Consider the following 17,340-nt stretch of genomic DNA (forward strand, 5'->3'; position numbering starts at 1 on the left):
TCTAACCTGGTGGGGAGTTTGGGCAAATTCACAACTTGCACACTATTTTGTAACATTTTGTTTGGTTTAATAAAAGTGTTTTATATACAGTGGTGCCCCGCAAGACGAATGCCTCGCAAGACAGAAAACTCGCTAGACGAAAGAGTTTTCCATTTTGGAGGTTCGCAAAACGAATCTCCTATGGGCTTGCTTCGCAAGACGACAATGTCTTGCGAGTTCCTGCTGGGTTTTTTTTTCCTCCCCCCTTTTTTCTAAGCCGCTAAGCCGCTTATCAGCTGATCCGATCAGCAGATAAGCCGCTAATAGCGCTAATAGCGCTAAGCCGCTTATCAGCTGATCCGATCAGCAGATAAGCCGCTAAAAGCCTCTAATAGCGCTAATAGCGCTAATCCGCTAATCCTTCAATGGGCTTGCTTCGCAAGACGGAAAAAACCGCTAGACGAAGAGAATCACAGAACGGATTCTTTTCGTCTTGCGAGGCACCACTGTATATATATATATAGTTTTAGGGTTGTAATGTGGGAAGCAAAGCTCCATTGACAGAGAACAAATTCTGTTCCTTAATAGTTGAATACAATCCATTAAAACTAATTAACTTTTTTTTTTACAAAGAAAAGAATTCCAAATTATTCAGATATTATTTTTCAGCCAGTTGAGTAAGGTTTCAATAGATCCATCAGTTAAACTCCAATGTTTTTCAACCCTAAATGAAAATGTTGCTTATTGGCTTTGAATGGAGAGAATTTTGTCCAGGAATTTCCACCATCACTGCCCTTGTTCGTTTAAATTTTAGAGCAAAAATTTCTTCACTTTTGGTAATTAAATGTTGATTCTCTCCCCCCCCCCCAAGATATTTGAAATAAGAGAGGTTTCCGGGGGAAACAGGTGGCAATAGCATGAAATCAATAAAGAATCTTTTGCTTCAAATCAGGCAGAAGATGCATGGAGCCCACATCCCAAGCCTAGGGAGAGTTGCACATTTCTGTAGTGCAGCATTTGTTGACGTGATGAATGTGCCTTCCTCCATTTACATCCCTGCAGTCATAGGCACAGCCTGCTGTAGTATAAAGGAGAACAGATTCTGGAAAGGAAGAGAAAAATCAGTGAGTCCCCTGTAAGAAGGCAGACTTCCTATCTAGTTCCTATTAGCTGCCTCCTTATATGTCCAACTGAACATCTGGGACAGGACCAGCCTAATACATTTTGCCACCTAAGGTAAATGACAAAATTCAGCACCCTCAAAATTCAGAGGTAGACTGCCCCTGAACCTGGGAGGTGCATTTCTTTCCCTTTGGCTGTCCAGGCTCAGAGAGCAAAGTTGGCTGGGGGAGGTGGCATGGCTGCATGTGCACCCACAGGAGCACAGCACTGCCTAGCCAGACACACAGGCAAGTGGCTTGGCTGCCTGGCTGACGGGGGCCTCCAGGTGCCAGATTGGCACTTACTCACTCACCTGCCCACCCACTGGCCTCCATCCTTTAAAGCCCTATCCGGCCTAGGACCCTCGTACCTACGGGACCGCCTCTCCTGGTATGTCCCACAGAGGAACTTACGATCTTCAAACAAAAACATCTTGGAGGTCCCAGGCCACAGAGAGGTTAGGCTGGCCTCAACTAGAGCCAGGGCTTTTTGGGCTGTGGCTCCAATCTGGTGGAATGCTCTGTCACAAGAGACTAGGGCCCTGCAGGACCTGACATCTTTCCGCAGGGCCTGCAAGACAGAGCTGTTCCACCAGGCCTTTGGCCAGGGCACAGCCTGACCCCCTCCTTGCAATCTTCACAGAACTCTAGCCCAATGGTTGTCATCAATTTGATTTGAATTCATTTTATAAGGAAATTATTTTAGAATGTTGTACTATTTTATTGTTGTTAGCCGCCCTGAGCCCGGCTTCGGCTGGGGAGGGCGGGATATAAATAATTTATTATTATTATTATTATTATTATTATTATTATTATTATTATTATTATTATCCCTCCATTGGTCAGTCCGCCTCGGAGAGCTTTGTGCCCTTACCCAGGCCCCACCTACCATCCCACCTGTCTCACCATGGCAGCCTCTCGTCTCCCTCTCTCATTCCATTAGAATTCATGGACATCTAATGAAGCTGGTAGATACAGGACAGATAAAAGAATCCACTTCTCCACACAGCGCATAGCTGAACTGTGGAACAATGTCCCACAGGAGGCAGTGATGGTCACCAACTTGGATGGCTTTAACAGAGAACTGGACAAATTCATGGAAGGGAAGGCTATCGGTGGCACTATCCATGATGGCTTTGCCAAGGTTGGAGACAACCATGCTTCCGAATGTTGATTCTTGGGAACCGTGGAGGGCAGAGTGCTCTTCTGCTGAGGTCCTGCTTGTGGGTTTCTTGGAGGCATCTGGTTGGCCAAGCAAGATGAGCCAGTGGCCTGATTCAGAAGGATCTTCTTACGTTCTCATGGCAACCATGGGCAGCAGTGGTTGTTGAAAGAAGAAGACCTGTTGTTGTGGGCATGACTAAAAAATCCTGGCCCACTCCAGTCTCTGCAGCAGGAATGGGAACCTGTAGCTGCCCAGATTCTTCTGGACTACATCTCCCATCATGCCTGAGCACTGGCCATGCTGGCTGGTGGTGATGGGAGTTGGAGTCCAACAATGTCTGGAGGACAACAGATTCCCCATCCTTGGTATTGAGGGTGCGCATGCCAAGGGGCACATTTATTCACTGTCCTTTTAAGAATTCATTTCTGGACAGTAGAAATAAATAGATACACAGAGTCCCAAAGCAAGCGCCATTAGGACCCAGAATCACACACCTTACCTGTAAAGAGCTTCTGCCGGAAGCAGGACTCCCTAGATTGTGCTATACAGGGAGGCTTTGGTGAAGGACAGGTGCCATTCTTAAGTTCAAACAAACAGGTGTAGCATTTGAGGCTGTTGACTGGAGAGGAGGGTAGATAAATACAGAGTTGGGAAACAGCAAGGCATAATTTTGCCTGACAACCCATTAGTTGACAAATGAAAATGTAATCAACAGCGGTCATGATATGCGGGCATCATTTGAAAATGTGCAGACATGCTTTGAACAGTTGCTGATTTCTTCATTGCCTGCAGCTCTTAAAGCAAAGGGAGGGGAGGCTTTTTGGCTCGGTGGGTCAGTTCTTTATCTCCCACACTACCTCCACGGGCCAACTTTTACAGGTGGGTGGGACCACCCATGTTGAATGACCTGAGGTCATCATGACACCAGGATGGGTAGACAGAGAGTGCAGTGGATGGACAACCTCAAAGTTAGACAGCAGTGGCACCGTGGAACTTACTACACCTAAATCTCCTACTTTGAGTCCTGCTTTCTGCAAGAATTGACTACCCCCATCAAACCTCACCCAATGGAATGACACCACCTGACAGACAGGTGGGTGTGGTTTTCACAAAAATGGTCTCACATGACAAACTGGAATACTTGGTGGGCCAGTGGACCAAAGGTTCTGCAGCCTCAGGGACAGCTTGGACAGTTAACTCTCCTGAAGCAGGTCTACTGTCCCAGACACTTTGATTTTAGTCTTTGGTATAAAAGAAAGTTAGGATCAGTGCCTTGTCCAATAGAAGCTTTCTACCCCAGAAATTGAGACCTTGTGGCCCTTAAGATGCTGCTGATCTCAAACTCCCATCATGCATGATCACTGGTCCTGCTGGGAGTCCAACAACATCTGGAGAGCCACAGGTTGCCCAACTCTGGGGTCCCCTAATCCAGCAAAGCCCAACAATTCCTCATTTAGTTTGATAGAAGCCCAGTAAGCTGCCTTATAGGAAATAGGTCCATTGGCTGACCGAGCAAAGTATCACCTTTCTAAGCAGTTTTTGACCTTTTCTTGCCCAGGACAAGATTATTATTTTTCCAGTCAGAGCTCAGCTCCAGCACTTCTCAGAAAACAAGGGAGAAGTTAATGGTGAGCTCCAGTACCTCTTTTTCTAGAAAAATAGTACCTCCCAGGACCAACCTTGAACGCAAAAATGCATTTGGGGACCAATATTCTATCCCATATATATTTTATGGTGGAAGTGCTCCTGCAACCCACCTTTGATTAAACTGAGACTTTAATACAATTATACCGAACTGCATTTTAAAAATTTCCCTCTGACCTTATTGCTAACATTCTTTTCCTCCCATGCAGCTAATAATTTTCCATCCATCTGACTGAGTGGACACAGTTCTTCAGAACCTGATGCCAAAATAAGTCAATATGTCATTAAGGTGCCACAAGCCTGTTTTTGTTGCAACAGGCTAACATAGCACGCCCTCTGGAAACTGCTATGCTCTTGGTGTGCTTTCACAAAGTAGATAGTTCCTTTCCGTGGGGTGATCAGCAAAAACTAAAGCTGACTTGTGGGTCCAGGATGAGCTCAGTTCCTTGTATATATTAGAACTACTCACCTCTGCTTTCCAGTCTCCTGCAAGTTGTATGTTCAGCGGCTCAACCCAAAACAACCCCATCAGTTAAAAGAGGAATCATACCTTCCAGACAAGTACAAGCATAAAGAATATGGTCAGCTAAGGAGTCTGAATTTGCTGGTGGTGCCTGTTTAGAAACCTACCCATTGAAAAGGCAAGCAGGATCCATAACCCGAGTGACAAAAGCTTGTTCATGCTGTGAATTGCAACTCTCGCACCAGGTTTGTTCCGGATATTTAGCCAGGATGCTTATGAAGGGCTGACCTGGAGCAGTGAACAAAGTTCCATTAAACATTAACATAGGTACAACAATCCCTTTCTAAAGATCAAAGGAGGAGCAACAGGAATGGTTAGTCTCTGAAACAAATGGCTCTTGTTTTTGGGAAGGGCTGCCAACTTTTCAACTGACCCCTGCAACTGTGCAGTTAACAGCACAGTGTAACGAGCTGGGATTGGTGTATTTAAGTAGATGTAGGTGAGAAGGGTTGGCTTTTAGGGGAGTGCATGGGGTTCCATGCAAGTGAATCAGTGGGCTGCTCCAGGAGGGACACAACTCTTCACCCCTCTAGACCTCAGAAACCTAGTGGTTGATTGATTCAGGCTAGTAACTTTTATGGGCTTACTTACAACTTGGCACCCAAGGGACAGGCCACCCATCACTAGCTTTCGAAACTAGCAGCTAAAAACAGTAGCCACCACAGTGCCCTTCAAATGTTCAAGCTCTCATCATCCCCAACTGTTGACTATACTGACTGGAGCTGATGGGGACTGAACTCCAGCAACATCTGGAGGGCATCACTTCGGGTACCAAGGTTGAAACATCCTAATTAGAGAATGCCTGGTGTGCAGGCATTCCTTGCCTATCATGCCTCTCTCTTTCCAGAACAACCACGACGGAGACGAGCTTCCATAAATTTCCCATCCATTGCCTTTGTTTCTAACATTATTAAAATATTATGGGATGCGTCCAATGCTAGTCCTGCTCAGAGCCACTGGAAGTAAGAAACATGACAAACTTAGGTCTGTTCATTTCAATGGGTCTACTCTGAGTAGAAGTGAGTTGTATACAACAGTGGCGTAGCGTGGGGGTGCAGGGGGCTGACCGCACCGGGCGCAACATCTGGGGGGGCGCTCGCACTCGCAGCTCTCTGCCCCTACCGGGTTATGGGGCGCAAATTACTTGCCTTGCCCCGGGTGCTGACAACCCACGCTACGCCACTAGTATACAATATATAGAATTTTGATTTCCCTGAAGAACATAGTTTGAAAAACATGGATGCATTGGAGATTACACACACACACACACATGGGCCCTTGGAAACTTTCTCACTCTTTTGTGCAGTTGTTGTGTGATGTGGTTTCACACAGAGGCATTTTCTCTTTCTAAAAAAAATCATCATTGTGGAAAGGAGCTGAAGCGACAACTATATTCAGGATGTAGAATGAAAGGAATGGTTTGTGCAACTAATTTTTTTGGCACAAAACCTGCCAGTGTTTTGGAAATAGCTGGCAATAAATTGTGCTTGGTGGAGGCAGTGGTCTGCTTTTCATGGATCTGTTAATTTTAGTTTCTCATTTTCCCTCCTTATGTTCAGTTCATCACATCTCTCCATCTATGCCATTTCTGCATAGTCCATTGCTTTCAGAAGCCACTCCTCCTTCATTGGAACCTTATCTTCTTTCCATTTCTGTGCATATGATATCCTAGCTGCTGTTGTCATATACATAAATAGTAAGGGGATGTAAGGATGAGGTTGAAAGAGTGTGAGTTTTTGTTTAATCTTCATTGCTTTTGTTCTGTGGGAGTCACCAAAGGAGGATGTCAAAAGTGTTGACTTGGAAGGACAGTATGGTGTCTCTTGAATGTGTGTGAGAGAGAAATGGAGTGTGTGTGTGTGTGTGTGTGTGAGAGAGAGAGAGAGAGAGAGAGAGAGAGAGAGAGAGAGAGAGAGAGAGAGAGAGAGAGAAGTACCATATGCGTTTTTGGTCTGTGTGTTTACTTGGTTTCCCTGCTTGTTGAGAGGGAAAGATGGAAGAGTGTATATGCTGTCTGTTTGCACGAGAGAAAGAAAGTGGCAGGGAGAGGCATAACAGTTTGTGTGTGTGTGTGTGTGTGTCTTCACCTGACCTGATTATCAAGGGGGAAGGAGAAAGTGGGGTAGGAGAGCTGAAAATAATGTCTATTACGGAGAACAGCAACAACTGACAGAAGATAGACATAATATATTACAAGGACAGGAAGAAACATCATGGACAGAATAATTGCCACACACAAGAAGAGCAAAGAGAGAGTCTGAATGCTCCACCTGTAGGACAATAAATAACTTAATGTGTTAATGTGAATGGAAGTCGTTAAAATTGCAGTTGGATATAAGGGCTTGTTATTCTGACTGAAGTGAAATGGAAATTTATAAGATTTTGGAGCGCAGAAATAAAGTAAATAATCAAACCATCAATTCTAGCACACGGAGGGGCCACCTAAATTGTATAATTTGGCTTTTGAATGATTGGCATTATTAATGATATTATAATTTGCCATTGTTATAAAAAGGCTTTTATTGGATTGTTGTAATTGAAAACTAATAAAAAATATTTTAAAAAAGAAAATAATGCCAATATTTTTGGATCAATCCATCAACCTCTGATGGATGATTTAGAAGGATTGGTCCAGCATCACTTTTGCTGCCCATGTGTGCCAGTATCTATACTCAGCGGAGATACATCTCAACGCAACTCCTTCCTTGGAAGCGTCTTCAGGGTTGAAGGTACACACGCAGTAGGCAATCAACACTCATGGATGCCATAAAGATTCAGTCAAGTGTAGAGGTTTACTTGACAGGTATAAAAGCATATTGGTAGCAACTATATACAGACATTCACCACTGCCGTGGTCAAGGCATGCTTAGAGTCCAACAAGAGTCCAAGACTCTCTCTCTCTCTGCCTCTCTCACCACAAGGTGCAAGCAAGAGACTCACAACAAATTACACGGAACCATTGTTATCATTACTTCCTGTCACACTGCACATGTCCAAAGAACAGTTCCTTGCATAGACAAAACAATCTCAGCCTTCTGCTGCCTCTTGGAACTTCTTTTCTGTTCTTCTCTGTTTCTGGAGAAAGAATATCCAACAAATATAGCTAAGTGCTCTGTGCACAGCAGAAATTGCATGGGCAACAAGACTCGTACAGCATACAAAGAATTCTTTGGTGTTTTGACTAAGATCATGTGCAATACCACTTGTAGGCGGCACATAATCTCTGTACAGACAAACAGTTGAAGGTGCAGAGGCTGGGACTGGGCAGAACAGGAGCAACCCCAATTCCTTCCCCCTTCATGCATGTGCCAAATGACTCAAAGGGATTAGATGTTCTGCATCAGCTGATCACAATGATATGCTCGTAGCTTTTCATCCAAGCAAAACTAAAAGGTATGTCCTCTGTAGACCAATCACAGGTTCACCTCACACCTGATCCTCAGAGGTGGAGATAAATTCAAGTTGTACTCTTCTCACACACAGTGCTGACGTGAAGGCAGAAGTGGCAGCATGAATAGGCTTCTGAATATCGTGTTCTGGGTGTTGCTATCCATTGAGTTGGGTAAGTCAATTTCAGTTTCTCTCCATTTCTTCCCCACCCACCACCCACCCCAGTATTAAATTCAATTCTCTGAATTTCTCCATCAGCGTATACCTGATTCCAATGTTGTTACAGGAGCTCGAATAAGCTTTGCACCAGTTGCAGCTGAGGGAGCATGTTCAAAATGGCATATCAAGAAAATGGGTCATCTTCTGCTCATATAATCATTTTGTTGCTACCAGAGCCCTACATAGTTCTGGGTTGCTGCTGAATTACCTTCAAATGGTTATAGCATTAAAGATGACTAATGTATATTAAATTTCCATGCCACAACTGTGAAGCTTCTCTTGTGGATGTGTGATCAAGTGAGGACGGGGTTCGTTTCTGGTTCCAAGGCCTGGTATAGTCAATTATTTAATTTTAATTATTTAATTTGACTTTTTCATGGAGTCAAAAATAGAGGCAAAACCAGTTGATTTTATTGGATGCAAATTTGGAAGTGAATAGGGAGAGGTGCGGGCTGGATTTTCACCAATGAAAAGTGAAATTTCAGGTATATTAGGGGCTCTGCACCTTCTTTGCTTCATTCACTGACCCTGCTTAACTCCACACTCTGCCATACCCCCTTGTCAACCCCCTGCCCTTTGCACCTCACCCAACCTCCTGTCTTGGCCACCCCTCTTCCCACTCCCACTTCTGCAACCTCACCACTCACCAACCCCCCACCCTTCCCATGATCCTTGCCAAATTCCCCTTACGTCTTGGCCAAACTGCACCCCTTCCCCCTAGACCTCCCCCCAACCCCTGCTCATGCTGCCTGCCTCACACCACTGCCATTTTGGGGCCTTTAAATGCGAACTCAACTGCATCTCTACCCCACCCCTTCAAGTGTGTTCTTTTTGTATGTTAAGCCTGTTTTACAACCCACACGTAACAGAGTAACATCCACCACAGGCAAGCAGGTAGAAAAAGAACAGTGTCCTCTTGTCCTCTGGGACCAGGTCAGTTTAGCAGCCGATTCTCTTTCAAAGTTCATAGTTCACTTCCTGGTTCCTCTTCCCCTAGTTGCTGGCATCAAGTGCTCCCAGTGTGCATATCAGCTCCCAGGTAAAGGGTGCGAGAAATGGAGACGTCCGTGCAGACTCCACTCAGGGGAGTCATGCTACAAGCAGATGGTTTATTTTGGTAAGTGATTATGGTAACTCACGACTCAGATCCTGTAATATATCCCAGGACCAGGTAAGCCCTTGCAGCTTGATTACTCAGATCATCGGAAGGAGCACTGCTAGTTGTCCCCAAGTTACAGAGGCCCAGCCGGCCTCCACTAGAAGCCAGGCATTTAGTGTCACTGGTCCCTTGCTCTTCTAACACAGATGTGGCAGGCGCCCTCGCTCTTGATTTTCCAGTGTCTCTTGAAGACCTTTTTATGCAGACAGGCCAATGCGGCTGTTTAACTTATTTCTTTTTCAACCTGTCTTTTTAACAATAATTTTCTATGGTTTTTATGGTGTTTTATTTTATTGCATGTACGCCACCACGCCCTATTGCGTTAATTGGTGGTATACCTAATGCTATTGTAAATAAATAACCAAGAAAGAAGCCATTCTCGGAGCATATAAATGGGTTTTCTCCACATCATCACAAGGCAACCACAGCCAACTTCTACAGCAATTAATGGACAGAGCTCCCAGAATTATCACTTTTGGACACAGGTAGGTGGAAATGGATTTTATGGAGTGCTATTAAGTAATCCAGTGCATTCTACAAAGCAATCCTACAGGGGGTGGGAGGGAGGGGGAGAGTCATGGTGGAGCCATCACCATTTCTTAAGTCAGGGGAGAAGAAATGTGTGTTGGGGTGGTGGATGATTGTTTTTCATTTTTATCTTTGGTTCTCTTCCATGACTTCTAATAGGAGTGAATTAACTCAAGCTCTCAGGTTGGCAAAGTTTCCGGCTCTGTTCTGGGGCATGTTGGGGGAATGAGGGAGACTCAGAGCCGAGATTCTCTTGGAACTCCAGCCTGCAATAGAAATCCATATTCAAGAATCCATGCATTCACAGGAGCAATAAGTAAAGGAGTGGGACCTTAGGGAGTGGTGAAAATGATCAGCTTCACAGCCAGAACAGAGGTGGAATTTAACTCTTTCTTTCCATGTGCAATCCTTCCTCTGAAGCTACCATATGTATCAGGAGGAAATCCCCACTGGTGTCAGTGTGGAGAGAAAGGAGCCATCCAGATGGAGCAAGCAGGACCTCTGTGGACACTGTTCTTGTTCACTCTCTCATTAAATGCAACCTGTTGTCCATGTTTTCCAAGACAAGTGACTAGAGGGTGGGGAGTTTATAGGGCAAATAAGAATGGTAACAAGGTGGGCTGGTGTGATGCAGTTCCTGAGATCAGTAGGCCAATCCTATCAATTGGGGTTGCCAACCACTCAATAAAAAAAAACAACCAGTCTTATCTGCTCATGTTGTCTTAGCAGCATTCTGCTCTGCAGAAATTTATAGACGAAATGTTTCACTGCACAGATATGAGAACGATGATTGGTTAATTAATTAACCAATCACTTTCCACACATATCTCAAGGTGATATATAAAATTAAATAAAAACAGGTATACAATCAGATGAATGCCTGCAGACCATGAGATTCTTAAAGACAGAGAAGCAGAGGATACTCAACGTTGGCAACCCTACTACCAGGTTTTTGTCTCTGAAACAATGGTACAATGATGGCAATATCTATGGTATGATCCTATGTTATCTGGAAGAATTCACTTGTAGATGTGTGATTGACATCAAAGCATTTGATCAGAAGGAAGGGGAAGGAGTTTGCCAGTACCTGGATACACCCTTATATTTCTTCCTTTACAGGACGAACTCCTCTCCATACCATCAAGGGCTGTTCTTCAGGTTGCATAAATGTATTGACACCAAAAAAGTCTAAGACTGTGAGTGAAGTCTATACTTGCTGCTCTGATCGAAATTTCTGCAACCACTAAGGCACAGAAGTGGTGTTTCGGTGTCAATGGAGAGCACCATAGATTCTGCTTTCTGGGTGAAATTTCAAGGGCTGGAAGCTACTGCAGGTCTCCTTTCTACAGATACCTCTTCCTCTTAAGGCCAGGCTAGATGAGATCAAATATTTGTTTTCTTCATGCCCTCAGTATCAAAAAATACAAAATTGTAACTATTTCCAACCACAGTTCATGCTTTAAAAATAAATGCTCAGGCTATCAAAAGTGCCTATTTCCACCCACTTTAAGGAAATATTTAAATTACATGATGCTGGGGAAACATTTTTTCCCTATCTCATAATTCTAAAACCGGGGCAATCCAATGATGCTGAATTTTGGAAGATTTGGGGCAGGGAAAAGGTCCTTCTTCACATAGTGCATAGTTCAATGTATGAAAGTCTCTCTCGCATAATGCAAAAATGGCCACCAACTTAGATGGCCACAAACAGGAAGCAGCTGCAGAAAAGGCCTTCTCTCATGTTGCTACCCTCTGGAGCTCTCGTGGAGGAGGCACATGAGAAAGGGCCTCAGATGATGATTCTCTCCTATGTCTAGCTTCCAAAGCAAATTTTCGTCAGTTTATTTCAATTGCAGATTAATGCGGAAATGGTGCTGAAATGGTTTATAAGTAGCACGGACCAGAAACAGTCTGATCCCTGCATCTAGCTTTGTATTGCATACATTGACTGGCAATAACTTTCCATGGTCACCATCAAGGCTGACCCCACCATTGGGCACTCTGAGGAGGCTGCCTTAGCTGGCAGATGCTGAGGGGGCAGAATAAATCCAAACTAAAATGCTAATGAATTTTCAGTGTTTGGAAGAAGGGAATGTGGCCTCTGGGTTGACAAGGGTTCCCCATCCCTGAAATGGGGTATCACCTTGTCCTTTTCCTCAGGTAGCAAAATGTCTTGGGTCATCTCTGGGCTCCATACTCTCTCTGAACCTGGAGGTCTTCTTTAGCTGCCACGACTAACAACCATGGATAGGCCACTCCTCCATAAATTTCCCTGATCCCCCTTTGAAGCTGTATAAAGCCATCTAAGTTAATGAGTTACTGAGTTATCATTCAACCCTGAGAGATGTCAATCTGACATTTTAATGAATGCCTACAGCTAAGGTGGTTTGATACTTATGCGTGAGCATTGGGTAGGCACTGCATCACACTTCCCCCATTGATTCTCCCACCCAGCAAGAAGCACATCTTCATACTGCAGCAGAAAGGAATGTAGGGATACCTGTTAGATCATCTCAGGGTGAAAAAAACCATTCTGAGTTTCCAGCTGTACCAACAGATGGTACATCAAAAAAGAACATCAATGCTTGGAACAAATCCACCTCAATCCGCCTACCCTGTCCAAATTGGTTAATAAACCAAGGGACTTGCAATAGATATGGGTTGCCTTTTACACTCCTATAGTCTATGAGAGGAGCTCCAGAACTTGATCCATTTCAATGTGAATAGATTAAAGCCATTGATAATCCCTAAACCATTAATTAATGGTGCTGGAGGAGACCCTTGAGAGTCCCATGGACTGCAAGAAGATCAAACCTATCCATTCTGAAGGAAATCAGCCCTGAGTGCTCACTGGAAGGACAGATCCTGAAGCTGAGGCTCCAATACTTTGGCCACCTCATGAGAAGAGAAGACTCCCTGGAAAAGACCCTGATGTTGGGAAAGATGGAGGGCACAAGGAGAAGGGGACGGTGGAGAACGAGATGGTTGGACAGTGTTCTCAAAGCTACCAGCATGAGTTTGACCAAACTGCGGGAGGAGGTGGAAGACAGGAGCGCCTGGCGTGCTCTGGTCCATGGGGTCATGAAGAGTCAGACACGACTAAATGACTAAACAACAACAACAAACCATTAATAGCAAATGATGAATCCAAGCACCACGAATTTGTCTAGTTTCCAATCAAAGCCATGTAAACCGGCGAGTTATCAGCCACAATGGGTTATAATTTCAGTTGCTTTGCACTGTAGTAGCATCCAAATATTTGTCCTTGAGGGTTTCCAGGGGCAACCAACAAATGAGAGAAAGAATGAAACATTTGTGGTCCTGGTGGCCATCAAATGCAATAAAAAAATAAGGTGTTAGGATATTTAATGTTCATTAAGTTGTGAATTTCTACAGGTCCAGTTTTTCCAGACAGACATGGGGCCCCTCCAGGCAGGCGTTTTATTGAGGATGTATTCTGCATTGTGTTATTGACACGATAATAGTACAACAGTGGTAGATTTATTCTGCTTTGTCCTGTGATGCTTCCCTGATCTTGCCACATTGCTGCTGGGGTTATAGTACAATAAAAGTGTGTGGTTCTGTGTGGGGGAAATAAACCAGAACTTTTGTAGTATAAAAAGTTATGGAACTTCAGCACAAGCTTATAAGATAGGAACTGTTTGGAAATGAAACAGTGGGGCCACCCCAAAACTACAGCCACAAAGAGTATTGAACGTGAGATGTATAACCAACCTGATACCATCATTAAAGCACAATAAAAGACACATCCAGATGGGTTCATAAACATTCAGCGTTGGGATATCACAACATACACCTGAGTTCTCTGGACAATCAAAATCTGGGTGGTGGATGGAAGCAGTAAAAAAAAATGGGGGGGAGCAATGAATTGATGAAACATTTTTTTAAAATCCAGGATATGGACAAGAAAGGTTTGCTCCAAAATCCTACCCTAAGGCTAGATAGGATAGAATGATAATCACAATCCATGTCCCTTCTGTTGCTCACCTACCCATCTGATGGTATGTGCTCAGTATAAATTGCATGCGCACCATGACTCATACATCATACAAAGACTTCTAGGGAACCTACACTCTTGTATTGCTTCTTGGTGTTTTAGCTAAGATCACGTGTAATACCACTTGTAGGTGCCACATAATCTCTGTACAGGCAGGCAGTCGAATATGCAGAGGCTGGGACTGGGCAGAGCAACTCCAGCCCCTTCCCCCTTCATACATGCACCTAATGACTCAAAAGGATAAAACGTTCTGATCACAAGGATGCGTCTGGGGTTTTTCATTCAAGCAAAACTAAAAGGTGTGTCCTCCAGAAACGAATCACAGGCTCACCTCACATCTGATCGTCAAAGGTGGAGATAAATTCAGATTCCAGCTGCACCCTCCTTGCACATAGTGTTGACGAAGGTAGAAAACAGAACATGAATAGCCTTCTGTATCTTGGGTTCTGGCTGCTGCTGTCTGTTGAGATAGGTAAGTCTCTGGTGGGTAAGTTTCTTTTTTTTTTCGAGTCTTAAATTCAGTTCTCTATATTTCTGCATCAGTCTGTGATGGTTGCTGCTGCTGCTGCTGCTGCTGCTGTCAAAACGCCCTTGTGAAAGTTTACTGAATGTTAGCCTGCATGCATCTCAATGTACGCATACAAACTTTTGCATGATATTGTTGCTAACGTACATACATCCCCCAAAGTCTAGGGCCAATTGAATCTGAGTATGTGTGCGCAGATCAATATAACTGACTGGTTAGGTAGGTAGGTAGGTAGGTAGGTAGGTAGTCTCCTTTTAACCAGCAAGGCTGTTGTGTGTTCACCTGCTAAATGTACAACTGTCCTGTAGAGGAGAATGAAATAATGAAGTAAGCTGCTTAAACAGCCACCCACTCAGGACCACCTTTTATGCTTCTATGATCTGGAGAAAATTATCAAAGGGCCCTGCAGGTTTAGCATCAAGACAGGAAGTTTCCCCTCTCCTGCACCCTGTGTCTATAGGGAGTGTAGTCAATTCCCCCATATAGAGCAGGAGGAGGTAGAGAACACAGCTGCAGAGAAAGGAGGAAAGGTGTCCTGGATAAAGATTCTGTGCTCCTCTGCCAGTTCTCTCCCCAAGGTACTTTGATATGCGTTTGGAGGTTAGTGAGTTCCCTTTGCACATTAACTCTTTCGTCTTTCTTTCTTTGTGGCTTACCAAGAATGGGCTGACATTGCAAGCAAACATTTTGAAAAGCAAGGAGTGAATTGGCTCTGATGGATGGTTAACAGGCCAGGTGATTTTTGCACCTTTCACCTGTTGATCTCATCGTCTTTGCTTTTCTCTAGTTGCCAGCATCAGATGTGCTCACTGTTATTTTCAGCATCCGAAAGGTACCTGCCTTGAGCGGAAACGTCCTTGCAGATTGCACGTGGGGAAGTCTTGCTACAAACAGACCGTCTACTTTGGTATGTAATGACAGGACCACAGAATCATAGACCCACATTGTAGAGGTGGGACCCCAAGAGACATCTAGCCCAACCCCTGCAATGCAGGCATCACAGCTGAAGAATCCCAGATGGCCACCCCAATGTCAGTTTAAAAACCTCCAGTGATTGAGGGTACACCAGTGTTTCCCCACCTTTTTTGGGCAACGGCACACCTGTTTAATCAAAAAAATCTCGCGGCACACCACCATTACTGCCCCGTGACGTCAGCGCGCAGCGTCACGCCGGGAGGGACGCACGAAAGTGAAAGTTTTCACTTTTTTCCCCTCCCCCTTGCCGGGGAACCTCCAAGCTTTGGGGGTGGGGGGGGAGGAGGCAGCAGAGCGAGGGACTGAGGGACGGCGGCAGCTGAGGCGGCGGCGGCTGTTGTGGTGGTGGTGGCGATAGCGGGCGGAGGAGGGGGCGGCGGCGGGAGTTGCTGCTGCTGTTGTTGCTGCTGCTGCCCGGACATGCCGGCCTCCTCCTCCTCCGCTGTCTCGCGCTCCTCCATTTGCACGCGCTGCCCCGCCGCTCGGCACCACCACCGCGGAGCCGCCCCCGGCTCGACGCGGATCCTCGCCGCCGCCACCTCTCACCGCCCGACTCGCCCGCCTCCCTCCCACGGCACACCAGCCGATGTCTCACGGCACACTAGTGTGCCGCGGAACACCGGTTGGGAAACACTGGGGTACACCACCATCCAAGGGAGTTCATTCCACTGCCAGACAGTCCTTAGCATCAGAAAGTTCTTCCTATTGTTAAGTCAGAATCTTCTTACTTGACATTTGAATCCATTTGGTTTGGGTCCTACCCTCTGGAGCAGCCATTTAGATCTTCAAATAGTTACCAAATTGGAAACTGCTTTACACTGAATCAAACTATTGGTCCAACTGGCTCAGTCTCCTGGTATGTCCCACGGAGGACCTTACGGTCTTCAAATAAAAACATCTTGGAGATCCCAGGCCACAGGGAGGTTAGGCTGGCCTCAACCAGAGCCAGGGCTTTTTCGGCCGTGGCCCCAATCTGGTGGAACACTCTGTCACGAGAGACTAGGGCCCTGCGGGACTTGACATCTTTCCACAGGGCCTGCAAGACAGAGCTGTTCCACCAGGCCTTTGGCCAAGGCGCAGTCTGACCCCCTCCTTCTGTAATCCTCATAGAACTCTAGCCCAATGGTTGCCATTAATTTGACTCTGAATTGGTTTTAGAATGCATTTCAATTAATTGATTATGATTTTATGTAAACTGTGTTATTTTTACTGTTGTTAGCCACTCTGAGCCCAGCTTCGGCTGAGGAGGGCGGGATATAAATAAAAATTTATTATTATTATTATTGCCTGTACTAACTGGCAGTAGCTTTCCAACCTTTCAGCCAAAAGTCTCATTCCATCCTACTCAGAGATGCCAGGAATTGAACATGTGATTTATGCATGCAACAAGGCAGCTCTACCACTGAGCTGCAGCCTTTCCCCAGGTCAACAGAGTCGCTTTGACTGAATGGTCAGACATGTCACAGTGGTTCCCTTGTGTACAATTTGTGGGGGGAGTGTGCTTTGGGGCATTTGCTGTGCGCTCTTGCAATCATGGGCAGTTGCAGTCAAGGATGTAATGGACTGGGCTTCTCAGTCCAAGAAGTTACAATTTATAGGTAGCATGCATCAAGCATGTCCAGTAACTTAAATGCAGGGATTAAGGGATGATGTGGTGCAGTCCTCTGAAGACAGGATGTCCTCTCTCCTACTCAGGGCTGCTGTAAAAACAGCAGCCTCCTCTATTCATGTTGGTTAATCACCCACTCTGCCTTGCACATGAAGATGAGAATAGTCACCTGCTAATGCTTGCATCCCATGTTGTTCAGGAGCACAGGCTGATGAAGGTGGCAACCTTACCAACTCTCCAAGCCTGAAACAATGGTACAAAAATGAGAGAGGCACTAGCTTGGTTTCTTATTATGCATAGATGTTGTGGTCCCACTAATCAATCTTCTTCTACAGGAAATACTCTTCTCTTTTCCAAGAAGGGCTGCAGCACCCAATGTGTTAATGTTCAAGAAAAGCCAGCAGAGAATACCATCACCCAGACTTTCAAATGCTGCTCTAACAGA

At 45.1% G+C, this 17,340-nt stretch overlaps 2 long non-coding RNA genes across 3 annotated transcripts; one reads left to right on the forward strand and one right to left on the reverse strand.

Annotated features, from left to right (window-relative positions):
• Positions 1-844: 844 nt before the first annotated feature.
• LOC308574285 lies at positions 845-14,247 on the reverse strand. 2 transcript variants are annotated; one of them, XR_014002440.1, is made up of 4 exons: positions 14,117-14,247; positions 4,579-4,699; positions 2,804-2,923; positions 845-1,081 (listed from the first exon to the last, which is right to left on the reverse strand). It is a non-coding gene; the product is annotated as an uncharacterized lncRNA (long non-coding RNA). The 2 variants fall into 2 exon arrangements; XR_014002441.1 differs by lacking the exons at positions 4,579-4,699; positions 14,117-14,247 and adding an exon at positions 4,126-4,169.
• LOC308574281 lies at positions 14,150-17,340 on the forward strand. Its single transcript, XR_014002436.1, has 3 exons — positions 14,150-14,257; positions 15,099-15,218; positions 17,231-17,340. It is a non-coding gene; the product is annotated as an uncharacterized lncRNA (long non-coding RNA).

The sequence above is a fragment of the Podarcis bocagei genome (genome assembly GCF_964188305.1).
Source record: "Podarcis bocagei genome assembly, chromosome: 15".
Lineage (NCBI taxonomy): Eukaryota > Metazoa > Chordata > Lepidosauria > Squamata > Lacertidae > Podarcis > Podarcis bocagei.